Source organism: Gopherus flavomarginatus, chromosome 2 (assembly GCF_025201925.1).
Source record: "Gopherus flavomarginatus isolate rGopFla2 chromosome 2, rGopFla2.mat.asm, whole genome shotgun sequence".
Classification (NCBI taxonomy): domain Eukaryota; kingdom Metazoa; phylum Chordata; order Testudines; family Testudinidae; genus Gopherus; species Gopherus flavomarginatus.
This window is the reverse complement of record NC_066618.1, coordinates 169,657,081-169,673,853: the sequence shown is the minus strand read 5'-3', so window position 1 is coordinate 169,673,853 and position 16,773 is coordinate 169,657,081. Positions and strand designations below refer to the sequence as shown.

The 16,773-nt window shown below is 38.8% G+C and overlaps 1 protein-coding gene across 1 annotated transcript in view; it reads left to right on the top strand.

Annotated features, from left to right (window-relative positions):
• The first annotated feature begins 11,674 nt into the window (after window positions 1-11,674).
• The window catches only part of CDH9 (cadherin 9), a 126,612-nt gene continuing 121,513 nt past the window's right edge, over window positions 11,675-16,773 (top strand). Inside the window, exon 1 of the mRNA XM_050939953.1 lies at window positions 11,675-11,932. The gene's annotated coding sequence lies outside the window, so the exon portion shown is untranslated. The remainder of the gene's footprint in view (window positions 11,933-16,773) is intronic.

The window sequence follows — 16,773 nt, the reverse complement described above, 5'->3', positions numbered from 1 at the left end:
TTTCACTTCTTTATTTTTACCCCTCTGTTAAACTGTCTTCCCTTCTGAAATCTCTTTCCCTCTTCTTTCCAATTTCAAAAGCATTTACATGATGACAGAATATGACCACAGTTTTTAACTGCACTTTAGTAAATAGTCTATGGTGTAATTAACTTTGCTTTAAGGAAGTTTGATATGTGTATGGTAATACTGACAATGATTCTGGATTTTCCATTAACCTTCTGGAAAATATTGAGGTCTCAAATATGTTGGAGTTCAATAGTATATTTATAAAATCATTATTCTGGTATTCATAAAGGATGACTGAGATCATTAAATAGGTGCCAGTATGGTAATCTCCTCTCAAATTATCCTGCTGGGGTTAGATTAATTGCTTTCTATTGTTCCAAAAATTAATTACATATGGCTTGATTCCTCATTAAGGAAAACACCTATTAGAGCCAAGAGGAGATGGCTGGGGGTAAAGATGAGAGGATTGGGCCCTACACTGGGCTTGATTCTGTGCAAAACAGGGACATTGAACTGCACAAATTTAAAAAATGATGTCATGGGAAAGAATTGGAGCACAGGATTACCCCAGCTGCATTAATGAGAGTGACCCTACATAAACACCAAGTTACTCCTGCCTAGTAGCAGAATTCAGCCATAAGGATCATTGACTCTATATAGCGAAATCAATAGCAACACTCCTTTTGGCTTGAATGGGTCAGGACTGAACTCTGGAAAGGGAAAACACAGCAAAGCATTTTAATTCCATCTGGAGATAACCCATAAACCCATGTCTCCTCAGACAAACTCATTCTCTCTCCATGTTTCATCCTTCTGTACCCTTCAAGTAAACATACTAGTAAACCCAAAAATTCAAAAATCAGGATTCAGGGCACAAAATATTCTGAGGTTGACTTAAAAATCATGATAAATTTTAAACAAATAGTAAAACATCCATTTTTTTTACATTATTTCTGTTCTGATTTTTGAGACTTTAGGGTGCATTTGGGTCACATTTTCCAGCTTTTCTTCACAACTATGAAGAAGAGGAACTAACTAAAATATGAAAAAAAAATGCCTAATCATTTGACCACAGGAGCGGGGACTTTATAAAAAAAACAACAAAACAACAACAACAACAACACTTCAAATGCCACAAGACTCAAAATAAAATCACCAGAGTTGGCAACATTCAATATGAGAGCGAATTAACAGTGGTTTTGACATATACTACCACTGCAGGGTGGAGGACTTCATCCAACTAATCTTCTTACTGACATACAGGAGTTGCACTTGCAATGGTAGTGAAGAAAAACAGCGTTCTGCACTTGGAAGATTATACATCTGTATTGATTCTTTACATATTTAGCAGCCAGAAGCCAAACAGAAGAGGGCTGGGCAGGTACTGGACAGAGGACCTTATTCCCCAGTAGATTGAATCTTGTGTAGTTATTCCCCCTCCCCCCAAGCAAAGTGGGGGTTAAATGCTATTAATTTGATTTGGTAGCATTTTTATTTGCACTTTGTACAAAGCACAGCAGAGTCAGGCCCAGCAGGTCTGCAGTGATGCAGAGATACAAACAGAGACAAAGTCGCTTTAGGGATAATACTGTTTCCTTTAGACTGATAAAGTTCCTTGATTGCTTGATTTCAGACGAAAACATTTTTTTTTTTTGCCATTCTTTACCATTGTCACATGACATACACGAAGAGAAGACTTTCAAGATCAAGACTATAAAGTCATGGCAGATGAAGGTTTCCATGTGTATTCAAATATTTATCCAAACTGAATCTCTAAACTTTTTTCTTGAACTTTCATAAACCTTATGTTTGCAATGTTATTGTTGCCATGTCAGTCCCAGCATAGAGATACAGAGTGGGTGAGGTAAGCTTGAAAGCTTGTCACTCTCACTAACAGATGATGGCCCAGTAAAAGGTATTACCTCACCTACCTTGTCTCTCTAAAACCTACTTGTCAGATTCAATTAAATTTGAACGGATTCAACCATTCCTGAATATAAGGACCCTGAACTAGATTTTCAAAAGTATTTAGGAGCCTAAAGATACAGATAGGCATCTAGTGGAATTTATAAAAGATGCCTAACCTGGTTAGGTGGCTAACTCCTATTGACTTTCAATGGGAATTAAGTGCCTAATCTGTTTAGTCATTTTTCTAAATCCCACCATGTACATATCTGCATCTTTAGGCTCCTAAATATTTTTTTTAGTAAATCTGGCCCTCTATTCTATAGCTAATATAGTTGCATAATACCCAGGGAGACATGATCATGTATTGGGATACACAAAACTGTGGTTCACCTAACTTGGATACAAACCATTGGGTTCACTATTTCCAATGAGCAAAGCAGGCTACATGAGAGAGCAGTGACCATCTCACATACTGTGTTGGGCTGCCCAGGACTTTTGCTGAGTATTTACACAGTTCCTCCCTACTATGCCCTGAACATTAGGAAAATGCGACTTGTTGGAGTAGAGAATGGATTCAGAAACCTCGAATCAAATTATATTATTAACTATGTTGTACATGCCAAATAACATTTTAATGAAGTTCTTTCAGCCCTATAGCAGGAGCAAATGTCTTTACAGTTTTCTCATCTGAGGTCTGAGGTCTGAGGTCAGGGAATGAAATGGCACTAATTATATCCAGCTTTAATGAAACTGAGCTCTCAGAAAGTCAGTAAATACAGAGTTAAAGTACAGAGAACTCAGTCTGAACTCTACATACTTATGCATATGCCTTTATATTAACTTTCTCTTTTTAGCTTTATATTTGCTGTACCATTCAATGTCTTTTCTGATATAGCATAAATATAGTACACCAACTACATGCAACATGTTGTATTCCCGTCCATGTTTTGGAACAATCCATAATAGTGAAATGATAGAAATTATTAGAGTTTAGTTTGCTTAAAACTCTATACCATTGTCTGTTTTAAATAGTTGGAACTTTAAAACTGTTTTACTGAGCCTGTTGAAAATTGGCTCCTATTTACATATCATATATGTTTTTTTAATCTATTTGTAACTTTTTCTTTTGAGCTATACAGTTTCTGATGGGAACATATGGGAAGATTTTTCTTCTGCACATATGTACCTAAAAAAAATGGCAAGTAGTTGCATGCCAACTATCTATCTCTGGGCTGACACTGAAGATTTAGTTTATCTCAAGAAAATTATGAGAAACAAAAGATGCATGTGTACATGGGGGATAACTGTTGGAATCAAAATTGGAACTTAATCTTAGCAGTTACAGTCACTGCTGTGTCTCTGATAATCCAAATACATTAAAGTTGTAGACTTACCAGCCTGACACCAACTGGTCCTGTGGCATATTGTTATGTCTGATTTACATTTTATGTTTGCTTTGTTTTAAGCTGGTAAATGTTGCGGGGTTCTTTTATAACATTAGGTAATCATCTTTATCATGAGCTGACCTTGCTCCTGCTTCCTCCTCATCCCATCATGCTACTTTCAGGAGTTTGTAAACAGTTTCAGTACTGTAACTCCCACTCTGAGACTGGAATGGGGGTTGCTTTTTGCATAGATGTGCAACGGGGTCTGCTGGTTTCTTATTTTCTCTTTTTTTTGCCCCTCTCCTCTTCCCTCCTTTCCCTTGAGTACAACACAGAGGGCCAGCCAAAATCAAGTACTTGTCAAGTCCGATTTAGCAGTGTTCTGTCAATCTTAGAGAGGGAGAAGTCATGTTCCCCTTAATTTCTAAATCACTTAATGCCTTTTACAGGAAGAGACCAGAAGCCTTGGAGAAAAGCTAGGAGAAGAGCTAATTGTTTTCTCTTGATATGATTGACTAGGAGACTATATGGAAGAGCTTACATGCAATTTTTAAATTAATGGTGATAACTCAATCTGGTTTCCTTATGCTTCACAGAGCTTTATGGACTTTGGTCAAAATGTACAGTGCTTGAATGAAAAACAGTTGATCAGTTTTGCTCTTGCAAGTCTGAAGAAAGCTGTTATTCATGTGCTTCTTAAGTGTTCCATTCTCAGAATTTTCTGCAATTTTTCCTCTATTAAAGGAACATTAGAGATACCTTATACAATATCTCTTAACACTGAGCCTATTAAAAAGCTCATGAACTGCACCCTATATATGGAAAAATGTTACTAGCAATGACTAACCTGATTTTCCCAACAGATCTCAGGATAACTGTGGGAATGCAGAACCATGCACTCTGCCTCCCCATGGGTTATTCCATTCAACATTCCAGAGGGAAAGCTAGAGTAAATACTTTTGTGTCTCAAGGTCATGTTGTGTCCCATTGTGCTCCTCTGTTGCTATATACACAGGAAGGAGTGATCTGGCAACTGGGATGAACTATGGATTAAAATAGGTGCTTCCCTTAAAAAAAAAAGTTTGCATTTCATCATCATAGAATCATAGGACTGGAAGAGACATTGAGAGGTCATCTAGTCCAGTCCCCTGCAATCATGGCAGAACTAAGTATTATCTAGACCAGTGTTCCCCAAACTTGGGATGCCTCTTGTTTAGGGAAAACCCCTGGCGGGCCAGGCCAGTTTGTTTACCTGCTGCGTCCGTGAGTCTGGCTGATCGCAGCTCCCACTGACTGTGGTTCGCTGCTCCAGCCCAATGGGAGCTGCTGGAAGCGGCGCGGGCTGACGGATTGGTTTGACATGATTTGTTCTTGACAAAACCATGCTGACTGTTACTTATCTCCTTATTATCTTCCAGGTGTTTGCAAACTGATTGCTTAATTATTTGTCCCATTATCTTGCCAGGTACTGAAATTAAGCTAACTGGTCTGTAATTCCCAAATTGTCCTTAATTCCCTTTTTATATATTGGCACTATATTTTCCCTTTTCCAGTCCTTTGAAATCTCTGTCATTTTTCATGACTTTTCGAAGATAACTGCTAATGGCTCAGATATCTCCTCAGTCAGCTCCTTGAGTATTCTAGGATGTATTTCATAAGGCCCTGCTGACTTGAAGACATCTATCTTGCCTAAGGAATTTTTAACTTGTTCCTTCCCAATTTTAGTCTCTGATCCGACCTCATTTTCACTGGCATTCACTATGTTAGATGTCCAATCGGAACAAACTTTTTTTGATGAAAACTGAAATTAAAAAAAAAGCATTTAGTACTTCTGCCATTTCCACATTTTCTGGTATTGTTCCTCCTTCCCCCTCATTGAATAATGGGCCAACCTGGGTTTTGGTCTTCCTCTTGCTTCTAATATACTTGTAGAAATTTTCTTGTCATCCATTCTAGCTAGTTTAATTTTGTTTTGTGCCTTGCCTTTGTAATTTTGTCCCAACATGCTTGTGTTATTTATTTATATTCATCCTTTGTAATTTGACATAGTTTCCATATTTTGTAGGGCTCTTTTTTGGGTTTCGGATAATTGAAGATCTCCTTTTTAAATCAGGGTGGTCTCCTGCCATACTTCCTACCTTTCCTAAGCAGTGAGATATTTTGTTCTTGTGCCCTTAATAATGTCTCTCTGAAAAACTGAACTGTTTTCCCCATTACATCTGCATCCCATGGGATCTTACCGTACCTTGCCATATCTTGTCTTACCTTGCTTCCCATAGGACCATGGCAAATACCAAAGAGATGTGGTCTTTGTGTAGCTGAAATGACCAAGAGCTTCTGTGATCATGAGATTAAAATAACTAATGAAACCACATGATAGGGCTATTCTGGTATCCTGCATGTTGGTAGAAAATGTAAAATTGGTGCATTAATTTGAATTTAGATTTGCCAAAGCAAGTAAATATAAATAACACACCAAGAGACTAATAAATTAGGAGTAAAAAATGATTGAACACAAACCTTTTTAACATAGCAGACAGCCTGATTCTGCATGGTGGTTTGTGCTCTCCACTCCCGCTGATGTCAGGAGACACTCAGAGCCTCACAGGACTAGGCTTATTATGAATTTTTACTATGGTCTCCAACAAACAAAGCTCAGTATGCTTTCTATTTAAAAAGAAGAAGAAAAAAGACTTGATTCCAGAAAGGCTTCACAAAGCAACTTCTGTGAAATACAGCCTGGCTTGAAATCAAAGCAAATCCTGCTGCACCCTTTGGTACACACTCTACTTTCCTATGTCTATTGCTGCTGACTACTCTTCCAAGGAGAAACCTATTTTTTCTGCCTCCTGGGGTATCTTTCAACAAATTATAGCACTCACATAGATTCTGCTCTTGCTTGCTCTTCTTTTATACCAATATGGAAGTCCTCCAAAACCTTTTCCTTCTTGTCTTCCTGATTGATACTTATCCTCTGTATGGTATATTTTATAAAGCTTTTTAGCATGTGTATCGTCATAGTATGATGTTCGTATTAGAAATTGTCTATTTTTTTTAGTGTATAGCATTTTTCCATATAGAGGTTATTTTGCTGTATTTTGAAAAATAAAAATATATGAGAAAGAACAGGCTAATATAAACAGTGTTGTTTGTTTTACTCAGAGCTTAAATATGGCACCCTTGGAGAACCAGCCTTTCCTACCTGAGCACTGCATGCCTGGTATTGAGTTGGGCTATGGCTGTCTTTAGCCACGGGGCTAGATCCTCAGCTAGGGTTGAGGAGCACTTTGTGGAGTTGAATGGGAGGAGGGTACAGACATGCCCTTGGGGCTTCTCTGCATGAGGCTAGTCTAGCACAGGTTAGTATACTCCCAAAAGGTATAAAGAATGCTGAGGCACAAAGCAGCCCTGCCTACCCTTGCCAAGCATGCCCCTGTTGGCAACCTGTACAGGGGTCACACAGGAGCCAATATGATGGTTCTACACCTCCAAGCATCCTGGTATTCAGGGAAAATCTCACACATGCTGGAGCCACCAAGCTTAAGGCTGCTTGTGCCAGTGGAGCATCAAAAGCACATGGCATATGGCCCCAAACTGGGGCCAAGATGTCCTATCCTGCTTTGCTATTGACTGAACACATAATTCCGTGTAACTGGTGAAGACAAGAATCCTATCACCTAACTTTTTTCAGTTTTTCTACTGTTAATTAAAGCAGACAACGCATGAGATAAAAGTGCTTATTAAAACTTTCCTTGTTTTCTATATGTTTAGTCAAGATATATCAATTGTTTTTTTGTTTTCACCTTTGCTTTCAAAATAATAGGCCAAAATCTGCCTTCTGTTACATACATGCACGCACTTACTTCAGTGGAGTTGTATGTGTGCACATCATAGTGTGCATATCACAGAGTAGAAATTAGCTAATTTAGGGACCAGCTCAATTACCATTGAAGTTAACGGAAAGACTGTCACTGATTTTTATATGGATTGGATCAGGTCCTTAAGAATTTCAAATGGGATGTCTGACAGTGAAATGGGTCATTAGAAACAGCCTGCTGTAAACATAGGCTTGATGATTCTCAATCAATAGGGGTGGGTGGGTGGTATTAAGGAAGAATCTATTGATAAGTAAATTATTCTTTGTTCTTTAAAGCACTCAATTTGGCTGGTTGATCTACACAGGAACATAAGACATAGGACCTGAAGGGATCTCCTGTGTCATCAACTTCAGCCCCCTGCTATCATATCAACCCCATCATATAATCCCATTCATAGATTTAACAAGCTCCATTTTAAGACTCTGTTTTAAGATTAAGACTAGCCCTCACTACCCCTACTCCTCTGATAGTCAGAAACTTTCTCATTCCCAGCCTAAGTGTATTCATGGCCAGTCTATACCCATTTGTTCTTGTGTCAACATTGTCCTTTAGCTTAAATAGCACAGCCCCCTCCCCGGTGTTTACCCCATGATATATTTATTGAGAGCAACTGTATTCCCTCATAGCCTTCATTTTGCTAGGCTAAATAAGTCAAGCTCTTCCATGGTCCTCTCATAAAATAGGCACTCCATTGTCCTGACCATCCTAGCAGTCATTCTCTGCACCTGATCCAGTCTGAATTCATCTTTCCTGAACATGGGTGACCAAAACTGTATACAGTATTCCAAATGAGGTCTTACCAGTGCCTTGTACAGTAATCAATATCCCTACATCTACAGGAAATACTTCTCCTGATACATTCTAGGATTGCATTGGCTTGTTAATTTTATGTATTTATTTATTTATTTTAAACAGCTGCACCACACTGTTGCCTGACAGTTATTCTGAGTTCTACTAATACACCCAGGTTTTTCTGGTCCTCAGGTGTACAACTGAGTACCATTCTATTGTACCACAATGAGCCCCTGGCTTACAGCAGAAGTTCTTATTGTTAGTCCCTTAATGCATGACCTTGACGTTTGGACTATTAAATTTAATTTAAGTATCAGAGGGTAGCCGTGTTAGTCTGGATCTGTAAAAGCAGCAAAGAATCCTGTGGCACCTTATAGACTAACAGACGTTTTGGAGCATGAGCTTTCGTGGGTGAATACCCACTTCCTCAGATGCATGTATTGGAAATATCCAGGGGCAGGTATATATATGTCTGCTAGCAAGCAAGCTAGAGATAACGAGGTCAGTTCAATCAGGGAGGATGAGGCCCTGTTCTAGCAGTTGAGGTGTGAAAACCAAGAGAGGAGAAACTGGTTCTGTAATTGGCAAGCCATTCACAGTCTTTGTTCAATCCTGAGCTGATGGTGTCAAATTTGCAGATGAACTGAAGCTCAGCAGTTTCTCTTTGAAGTCTGGTCCTGAAGTTTTTTTGCTGCAGGATGGCCACCTTAAAGTCTGCTATAGTGTGGCCAGGGAGGTTGAAGTGCTCTCCTACAGGTTTTTGTATATTGCCATTCCTAATGTCTGATTTGTGTCCATTTATCCTTTTCCGTAGAGACTGTCCAGTTTGGCCGATGTACATAGCAGAGGGGCATTGCTGGCATATGATGGCGTATATTACATTGGTGGATGTGCAAGTGAATGAACCAGTGATGGTGTGGCTGATCTGGTTAGGTCCTGTGATGGTGTCGCTGGTGTAGATATGTGGGCAGAGTTGGCATCGAGGTTTGTTGCATGGATTGGTTCCTGAGCTAGAGTTATTATTATCACCAGTAACTGCACATCACACCATAATAACTCTAGCTCAGGAACCAATCCATGCAACAAACCTCGATGCCAACTCTGCCCACATATCTACACCAGCGACACCATCACAGGACCTAACCAGATCAGCCACACCATCACTGGTTCATTCACTTGCACATCCACCAATGTAATATACGCCATCATATGCCAGCAATGCCCCTCTGCTATGTACATCGGCCAAACTGGACAGTCTCTACGGAAAAGGATAAATGGACACAAATCAGACATTAGGAATGGCAATATACAAAAACCTGTAGGAGAGCACTTCAACCTCCCTGGCCACACTATAGCACACCTTAAGGTGGCCATCTTGCAGCAAAAAAACTTCAGGACCAGATTTCAAAGAGAAACTGCTGAGCTTCAGTTCATCTGCAAATTTGACACCATCAGCTCAGGATTGAACAAAGACTGTGAATGGCTTGCCAATTACAGAACCAATTTCTCCTCTCTTGGTTTTCACACCTCAACTGCTAGAACAGGGCCTCATCCTCCCTGATTGAACTGACCTCATTATCTCTAGCTTGCTTGCTAGCACACATATATATACCTGCCCCTGGATATTTCCATTACATGCATCTGAGGAAGTGGGTATTCACCCACGAAAGCTCATGCTCCAAAACGTCTGTTAGTCTATAAGGTGCCACAGGATTCTTTCCAAATTTAATTTAATTTCTATTACTCCAGTCCTATAGGTCACCAGATTTGCCCTATATAATATTCTGCTCCTTCTCTGTATTGTCATCTTAACACTGCTCTTTATTTTAGTAAAGTTTCTCTGCAGTGATGAGCAGATTTTTTCTCCTTGAAAAATCCAAACCAATAACCCAAATACTATTTCACAAGTATGAACTGGTGTCAGTACTTATATATGAGTAGAGCCCTACCAAATTCATAGCCAAGAAAAGTGTGTCACAGACCATAAATCTGGTCTCCTCCCCATGATATCTGGTCTTTTGTGTGCTTTTATCCTATACTATACAGATTTCATGGGAGTGACTAGCATTTCTCAAATTGGGGGCCCTGACTCAAAAGGGAGTTGTATGGAGGTTGCAACTTTTAGAGGGGTCACGTTATTGCCACTCTTACTTCTGCGCTGCCTTCAGTGCTTGGTGACCGGAGAGCGGTGGGCTGTTGGCCGGGGGCCCAGCTCTGAAGGCAGCACCCCACTAGGAGCAGTACAGAAATAAGGGTGGCAATAACATACCATGCCATCCTTACTTCTGTGCTGCTGCTGGTGGCAGCTTGGCCTTCAGAGCTGGGCTCCCAACCAGCAGCAGCCACCGCTCTCCAGCTGCCTGGCTCTGAAGGCAGTACTGCTGCCAGGAGCAACACAGAAGTAAGGATAGCAATACCGCAATCCCCCTTACAATACCTTGCAACCCCCACACAAACCCTTTTTGGACCCTACTATCACAACACTGTGAAATTTCACATTTAAATAGCTGAAATCATGACATTTATGATTTTTAAATTCCTATTACCGTGCAATTGACCAAAATGGACTGTGAATTTGGTAGAGCCCTACATAGGAGGTACTTTTGCATCTCTGCATTTGAAACACAAGTACACTTCTAAATTAGCCAAAGAGTAGGAACATAGGCCTTTTGTGCTGTGTCAGTGGTGCTCCCCATAGACATTTGGCTATTCCGCTGTTGCCCTACACCATCCCCACACGCCCTGTGAAAGGTATATTTGCAGTGTGGATGGACCATATTCTGCACCAATGATCCTGACCAGTAACAGTCCTTAAGAGGTCATTACAAGTTAATGGTCATCATGACTTGTGACAGTGACTGAAATAACCCCCAGCTGTCTCTGGCTGAAGCCACTGGCTGCCCAAGGGATAAGGGAGTAAAAAGATTGGATGCAGAGATGGGGTTTATATTTATATTTCCATTAGTTCTGTGGTCTATTGAGGCTATTATCTGATGCTTCAGACATAGGTGCAAACCAATCAGAACATATCTAGCTAAACATGTACTGCTATACAGTGGGGGAGGTAGGAAGTGGGGAACAGAGATTTCTTCCTGTCCCTGTAGGTAATCAGACGGCACTGTGAAGCAGGAAATTTGTATATCCTTAGCTGGCAGAACTATATATCAGTAATTGTGCTAAAACTCTTAACCATGACAAGTGAAACATTCTTAATAATGTGGCATTATATGCATTTGAGGTACAATAACACTCCCATCATTTACTAATCTCTGTAAATGAATCTAATGCTGTAAACTTGGGAATAGGTGGGGGATCTTCTTCACCTTCTTCTTCTTTCAACTTCAAATCTTTTGTCCCTGCACTGGCACCACATAATATCAAATTCTTCAGTGTTTGTGTGTGCACAGATGGCATTGAATCATAACGATAGATAATGTGGGTACATCTTTTCTCCAGATTATTTACAGGTTACAGACATGCCTCCACCTTTATTATTAAAACTGAAAACAGATTAAACTGGACTGATTAACTGAGACTTCAAACCAGGAGGCTCATTCTCTCAAAAGGGGGTCTTTGACAAAGCCCTCCTTTCGGTAGCCTCCCACTGCATTCACTTGCAAATCACTGTATGCCTGACAAAGCCTGCACTCCCCCCAGCCCCAAACCTTCTCATGTTGAGCACTGCGGCTCCATCAGCAGCAATATCTCTCTGTGTGAGGGACGTTTCTTATTAATCATGGGCACTGAATGGAAACCAATCAGATAGAGAGTCCCTTTGGCTTCAGCTCCCTGCCTGCCTGAGTTAAAAGTGATTCTGGGAGAGAGGGAGCCCCAGTTAGATGCAAGTACATCCAGCAGTGGAGATACTGTAACAGGCAGCAGAGGGAAAGCAGGCAGAGAAGCAGCACTGAGCAGTGCATCACAGAGCCAAGCTAGATTCACTTTACATTGGTGAATAAGGTAAGAGGATTAACTTATTTTAGCCTTGGAATTACTGGCAGCTAAAAGTGGAAACTTTTCTTTAAAAGAAGTTGTTCAAAGCAGTAGTGATCCTTGATTGTTACCTTTTCTGTTCAGGTTTGGTTTATTTTATTTTCTGGAATAAAGGGGGGGGAGAGGGATTTTAAGATGTTGTTATAAAAAAATATTGTAATAGACTACTGAAAGTTGAAACACAAAACTTGCAATGCCTGGTTAATTTCCTTGAATATTATAACATATACATAGAGACTGCTTTATGTATATTAGGAAGCTTTATGCTATTATACGGTGTCAACATACAGGAAGTTCTATTTTATTTGCATTTTAACAGTATATCCTAACATTTTTAAGCAGGGTATTCTCTCTCTCCTTTTCTGAGTGTTAGCTGCAATCCCCCCATCTTTGACTTCTATTTTTATTGAAAGGTTACAGTCAGAATTATTTCTAAATAAAAGGATAAACAAGAAGCAAGTTTTAGCCATTGATTTGAGTGAGAAAAATCCCTATCTCTATAGAGCAATCTATATCTCTATATGTAGTTGATACAGCAGAAAAAAATGACAGTCAGTTAAAATGACTGTTAGCATAAGGTTCAGGGACCTGGAGAGGTAAAAGTAATGCTCCTTGGGATATTCTGAGCAGCAAGTCAAAGACAGCCAGCTTAAACTATAAGGCTACTTCCAGAAGTGCTAACTAACTACCTAGCCAACATGATATTTAGAAACAGCAAACTGGATAGAAACCAAGGCAGAAAGAATGAACGGCACAGTTGATATTTTGACTTCAAAGTAACCTGCAGAATGCAATTATCTGATAAACAACATCTTTTACACATACAAGAAACATGCAATCACATCAATTCAATTTCAGTGAGCATACAAGTCTCAAACAAAGAATGATGAATACTAATGTTAAGGAAATCAATATTCCTTGCAATAATGTAGTAGTGTGAATACTGTAGCAATGTGCATACTGTACCAATTTATCCTCTTGCAGACAGTTGAAGATAATGAGTCAGGATAATAGAATAGGAGCTCCTTTAGGGTAATATCCTTTTGCAGCAGACAAGCTTACAACCAGGAGTCCAATCCTGCTCCTAGTAAAGTCAGTAGCAAAACTGCAGTTGACTTTAATATGAGCAAGTTCACGCCCCAGAGCAATGTACTTTACTTCAAGTTTCTTATGACACAGGTAAGCCATGCACTTAAAATAGCTTAGCTAGTAGGGTCAAACATCTTCCTTATTAATGATACTGGTCATAATAGTGGAGTTTGTTGAGGACAGGTGTGGGGTTTTTTTCGCCCCTATAAAGGATATTAATTAAATTTTAAACATGAATAGATATACAATTAAACATTTAGACCTTGTGCTTTACATTTTGTTGTGGCTATTTAGAACCCCATCAGGTGGAATGTAGTAAATGTAATAAATGTGCATTTGGTGCTATACATGGAGATATGGCATTTCAATATATGGTACTGCCATGTGGATTTACAATCTAGTAGTTTGGATTCAAGGTGGGATTACATAACATATTGTCACCTATTGTAATGTTTTATTAGCAATAATATAAGACTTTTACATAAACAGGCATGTTATGCAGTCAAACAATTATAACAAAAGCATGTCCCTTAAAAGATGAATAATGCTCATCTTAAATGAAAAAAGCATGTCTGTTCTATTTAATATTGTAAACCACCAAAGTTATACCCAATATAGTTATCACATCTCTGTTTTTCTCTTGATATGTTTGGACCAGACAAATATTATTTCAATAATCACAGTTAACTGTTATACATTTGGGTGCATGAAGGGATAACACCTATTATTATTTTAATAAAGGCTATAATAGGGATATTAATAAAATGCAATGTGTATTATATAGGTACAAAAAGAAGCTGAAAGACAAAATACAGTGTGGCAATATAATATCCTAGTCTCTGTACATTTTATGTTAAGACTCCTTCATGTTTTCTGCATAGAAGCTTTATAACTTGCCTGGTGAATTGGCCATTATGAATAAAGACCGAAATTCCAGATATCCAGACTTCAGGATAACAGCTTATTTATAGAGGTGTGCATAGTTTTTTCATCTGAATGCTTGTCAACAAGAATGTTAGTTATGTTGGGCTGGCAGAAATACTCCATGATAATTAGATCAACCAATGAGAATAATTTAGTTCCCCAATTTAGGTGCCAAAAAGAAAGTAATTACTTAACTCAGACCGCATTCATAAGGCTATGAATAGATCCAAACAACTTACTAGTAACATCTGATTGTGTCTGGAAATCCTTAAAAATTGAAATGGTTTCTGAAAACCTAGTCAGCCACTAGGTCACAGGTATTCAGCTGCCAAAAACTGTATGATGTGGGTGTGGTAAATAATATGGTTCAAAATTTCCTCTGAAGATCAGTTTGTTCAGGACATGAAACGTGGTAGATTAATTTCAGTTCCATCTGATGAATACTGCCAACAACTGGCATGATATGACCCTTAAAGGCACATTATTTCTGGTATTTTGCTTTGATTTTAGGAGGACACAAAAGCTGTAGCAGTTGTTTTAAAATACAGAACGGCTATCCTGTCTTTATTTCTTCCTAATCAAGCTTCTGCCAAGTGCTCAGTGATGTGGCATGTCCTTATTGGAAATAAACACTCTGTTATGTTCAAAGAGTCATTGTGTAAAAATTCTCACAGTTCATGAAGAAACCTTGTGCTCATGGAAAATCAGCTGAACAAGCCTGGAATTGGGATAGTATTGTATTAATTCCCCATTTCCTCAGTGTGTACTACTTTTAACTGTAGGATGCTACTGAAACAAAAACCTACACAAAGATGTTTCTACTCTCATCAGAGTGCCTTCTGAATTTCTAGGGCTTGCAGCAGGTGATATATGCAAATGGTATCTGGAGTAGCACAAATATTTGAACATGAATAGGGATGTCTGAATGGAAACTGACTGCATTTTGTGTGTGTGAGTTTATGAAAAGTAATTTTGGGAAACTAAAACCCAGATTCCCTCCAAATGAAGAAATAAAGTGAAGGGAAATGACTCACAAATCTGAACAAACAGAATACGAGGAGAAGCAGTCATTCCTTTCACATTTAAACAAATATCAAATTGATAGCAAATTTTGCTGTAGGATAAAAATAACAGATTATTGTGTTGTCTTTCAGGGATCGATTGTGGTAAAAAGATCTATACTTAAAGTCCTCTCACATTAGAAGCCCACTATATTTTTGTCTCGAGTGACTAAACAAGAAAGTACCATTTTGATCAGATGACTGTTCACGTCAATTCTAATGGACCTAAGCTCTGCTCCTTGGAATTCCATGGAATTTAATGAGAATTTTATCGCTGACTTCAATAAAGGGAGGATAAGGGCCACAGAAAATACTACGTATATATAGGTACAGCTTAGAAGAAAGTTCAAGACTGAGAAAGTGCTAGAGACAAATAATTGTTCAATCCTGTATGGAAAGGAGTGGCATGTCTCATTTTCTAATAATAATAGAGAGGAAGAATTATTCAGTGTTTATGACACTAGCCTAAGATTTGGGAAATCCAGGCTCAGTTCCCTGCTCTGCCGCAGACTTCCTGTGACAGTTCGGGCAAGTTTCTGTGCCTCAATTCCCCATCTGTACAATGGGGATAGTAGCATTTTTCTACTCGAAGAGTTGTTGTGAGAATAAATACCTTATAGATTGTGACGTGCATTGAGATCTATTAGTGAAAAGTACTATAACTTTATTATAGTGACTTAGCTCTTATATAGCACTTTTCATCCGTGTATCTCAAGGGACCTGACAAAACAAGAGAAGTAGCCCTATCCCCATGTTGCAGGTGGGGAGACTGACACACCAGAAGCTAAACTGACTTGGTCAAGATTACACAGCAAGTCAGTGGCAGAGTTAGGAATGCAAGCAGCATCTCCACTCCAATATCTTATCCATTGCAACACTGCCTTTACATGATAAAAATCTTCTCTTTAATTATTATATTGTCTCTTATGAAATCTATTATTTCAAAACAATGTTTCTATAGCAGCAATATGGGAATGCACAGCAACTTCCCACACATGAGACAGTATGTATTCTGAAACCAGTGAAATGCAGCTTCCTATTTAGATTTCATACATTTTGCTAACAGGGTATCTAGAATATAAGGGACAACTTGCATTTTAGACCCAATTTTCCCTGTCCCAAACATGGCATCATTGTGGCTTTGTTGTTATAAACTACTGATTTCAAAAATGCCAAATTATAAAGACTCAAATGTGTGAGTGTACATTTGTCGGCTATTAAATGTTATCCACATTGTTCTGACCCCACAGATCTTACTCAAGGGAAGAAAAAAAACGTATGTCATTGTACAGAGACCCAAATTTTCTCTCAGACACATAAAATATTTGTAAATGGCTCATTTAAGCACCTGGAAGAAGAGCTGTTGAAGTCTGCACAGTGGTCTAACACCACTGAAAGAGAAAAAAAGTATAGGTAATGTATCCATGTTTGTTAAAGGAAAATGAAGTTATCATTAACTATACCAGTAGACCTTCTCAATATTATTCTTAGGGGCAAATACTCAGCTGGTACAAATCATAATAGTTCCATTGAAGCCAACTGACATCAGTTTACACCAGCTGAGTATCTGCCTCTCAGTGTCTATGCCATCTGACAGTTTATACAGGTGTATTTCATTTATCCCATTAGTTTTGGAAATTGAAAATCAATTTCACGGGTAATGAGTTGATCCAAAACCCCACATTTTCTGACTTTTTGGCATGTCTTAACAATAAAAAATCAGTGAGTCTGAGA